The following is a 3,305-nucleotide window of genomic DNA, read 5'->3' on the forward strand; positions in this document are numbered from 1 at the left end:
GTTGCCATTTCCTTCTCCAGAGGATCTTCCTGACCCAGGGATTGAACCCCGGTCTCCCTCATTGTAGGCAGATGCTTTACAAGTGTTTAATAGATGGCATCTATTTTCATTCTCCCAGCAATGCTATGCAACAGATAATAATATCATCCTCACTTTACAGATGGCAAGACTATGGACCAGACCATTTAAATAACAAGGACAGCTTTTCCGCCCACTCCCTCCTCCCCCCCGAGCGCCACTCCGGCCGCACTGCGCTCGCTCTGAGCTCCGGGTTCCTGCTAAAAGCTAGCGCCGCTGTCGCCTCCCTCCAGTCGCCATCATGATCATCTACCGGGACCTCGTTAGCCATGACGAGATGTTCTCCGACATCTACAAGATCTGGGAGGTCGCGGACGGCTGTGTCTGGAGGTGGAGGAGAAGATGGTCAGTAGGACAGGGGGTAACATCGATGATTTGCTCATTGGTGGAAATGCCTCCGCTGAAGGCCCCGAGGGGGAAGGTATCAAAAGCACAGTAATCACCGGTGTCCATATTGTCGTGAACCATCACTTGCAGGAAACCAGCTTCACAAAAGAAGCCTACAAGAAGTACATCAAAGATTACATGAAGTCAATCAAAGGGAAACTTGAAGAACAGAGACCAGAAAGAGTAAAACCTTTTATGACAGGAGCTGCAGAACAAATCAAGCACATCCTTGCGAATTTCAAAAACGATCAGTTCTTTATTGGTGAAAACATGACTCCAGATGGCACGGTCGCTCTGCTGGACTACCGTGAGGATGGTGTAACCCCACATATGATTTTCTTTAAGGATGGTTTAGAGATGGAAAAATGTTAACAAAGTTGGCAGTTACTTTGGATCAATCACCTGTCGTCATAACTGGCTGGCCACTGCTTTTCATTCACACAACACCAGGACTTAGACAGATGGGACTGATGTCATCTCGAGCTCTTCACTTGTTTTGCACGTTGATTTATTTGGAGCGGAGGCATTGTTTTTGAGAAAACGTGTCATGTAGGTTGTCTAAAAATAAAACGCATTTAAACTCAAAAAAATAAATAAATAAATAAATAACATGGACAGCGTCACAAAGCTAGAAATGGTAGAAATAAGACCAAAACCAAGCTTTTAAGTGCTGTACAGAATTGTCTCTGTTGACAAGAGAAGGTAAACAAATCTCTATTACGAAATATCCTTGAGGAACATGGATGGCCTCCACCTTAAAAATAATCAAAATATTTTTTAAAATTCTGAGCAAAAAATGATCCACATTGTGATGGAAAGTACTACATTTTGCTCACCACCAGTGTATTAACTTTGCCAGCTAAATTCAAGAACTGGAACTATACATACGAAAAGTGCTGAGTATCTCCAAAAACTTTTGAATCAATGGTTTTCAAATTCAAAACCATAAGGATTATGGCTTAATATGAACTTTCACTGTTTCCCCTTCCTTCCTTCCTCCAGCCAAAAAAGAAAAAAAAATTTTCTATTAAATACCTTTTAAATTCAGACACTGTTAATTACCTGGGCTGCTTCAATAAACAAATCAAGATCTCTGATCTTAAGATTATAACCCAGTGGAAAGACAAGAGAATAAAAAGCAATTTCAATTCTCAGTAAAAAGGTTTGATAAGCTCTAAATATGGATAAATAAGCCCTATGTTTAGGAGGGGTTTCCTGATCCAACCTTTTTGTAGAAGAGACCACAGGAAAATTTATGTTGAAGGTTATTTCTAACTTGAGACCCAAAGATAATGACAAACTAACTAATTGATGTGGAAATATGAAGTTGGCTAAAGAAATCAGATATCTATGACATAAAAATCAGTTAGAGAAAGCAAACTCTCAATGGAAAACCAGCAAAACATATAAATAGGCAGTCTTCAGAATAAATCTAAATAGACAATAAGCATATAACACAAATGCATATCCTGGCTCATAATTAAAGAAATGAGAATCAAAACAAATGTACAACCATATTTCACACATCAGATCAGCAAAATGTAGAGTTTGATGATAATGCTTGAAAACCCATATATTTTGAGCAAGAATATGAAGTTTTAAGGAATACAACAAGGCAATAGTTATGAAAACTAAATTAAAAATGAAGGTACCCTACTCTTTCACTCCTAAGAGATTAATGCAAAAGCTACACTTATAAGAATTTATCCAAATGTGTATTCAAAAATGTTCATTAAAATATGTTTGTAATGGCTAAACCTAAAAATAACAAAAGTACCTATCAATATTCTGGTTTAGTAAGTGTTGACAAGTCTACTTTTTATGGGTTGAATTGTGTCCTCCTCTAAGATTCACAGTGGAGATCTCTGCCAACAGAGGTCAGAATTATTAAATTGGAGGAAGGGCATCCATGGAGCTGAGGCTTAGAGCTCTGAGCACCTTTGGGTTGATACTGGTGCTTCTAAGCTAGGAGGAAGAACCTTGTAGATCTGATTCACAGAACCATGGCCACATTTCCATTAGGCAATGTAGGCACAGTGCCTAGACCCAAAATACTTTCAGGGAACCATGACAATGTTTTGATTTGTTTTAAAATAAGAGTGAATTTTAGGTTAATGGAAATATTTTTTATAAATAATAGTAATATATTTTTCTTTATTAATGCCATCAGAAAATATAGTTTTAAAAAGTTGTTAATGGTAGAAGCGATCTCCAAAGGCATAAGGGCCCAGAGCCCACAAAATTATAACGTGATCCTTCCTGCATTTCTAAGAAGTCCCTGCCTGAGGTGGTACTTGTGTCTCTAAGTGGGTAGAAATGGGTCGGTTCTGGGTGTGCTGGCAAGCTGACAATTTTGAACTCAACTGCTGCAACTGAAATTAATTGTTACTATCAAAAGACAGAAGTGATGCTGGAGAGAGAGATGGGACAGAAAGCAAATAGGAATAGGAATAGAAGGAAATAGCAATAGAAAGAAAACAGGGAGGACACTTCATCCTCCAGCCTTCTGTTCTCCTTCTACTACCCTCATTGGCAGCGTCAGGGAAAGAGGTGGGGCCGCACACGGAAAAGAAAAGGTGGTTTGTGGAGTTCTAGGCCTAGCATCATTAAGAAGTATAGAAGAATAGGTCTGAAATGGAGAGGCAATAAATTATTGGCACATTCATATGATGGAGTAATATACAACCTGTTAACAAGAATTAGATGATTCTGAATGTTAGTATAGACAATATCTAAAATATATGATAACATACTAGATATAAATGCACACTAGTATTGAGTAGAATAGGATAATATATAATGGTAAATATAGATAGATAATTAGATAGATAAATATTTCA

The 3,305-nt window shown here is 38.1% G+C and overlaps 1 pseudogene across 1 annotated transcript; it reads left to right on the forward strand.

Moving 5' to 3' along the window:
• The first annotated feature begins 304 nt into the window (after window positions 1–304).
• Window positions 305–1,059, forward strand: LOC122453936 (annotated as a pseudogene). Its single transcript, XR_006273233.1, has one exon. The product of XR_006273233.1 is annotated as a translationally-controlled tumor protein-like (transcript).
• The last annotated feature ends 2,246 nt before the right edge of the window (window positions 1,060–3,305 follow it).

The sequence above is a fragment of the Cervus canadensis genome, chromosome 15 (assembly GCF_019320065.1).
Source record: "Cervus canadensis isolate Bull #8, Minnesota chromosome 15, ASM1932006v1, whole genome shotgun sequence".
NCBI classification, from domain to species: domain Eukaryota; kingdom Metazoa; phylum Chordata; class Mammalia; order Artiodactyla; family Cervidae; genus Cervus; species Cervus canadensis.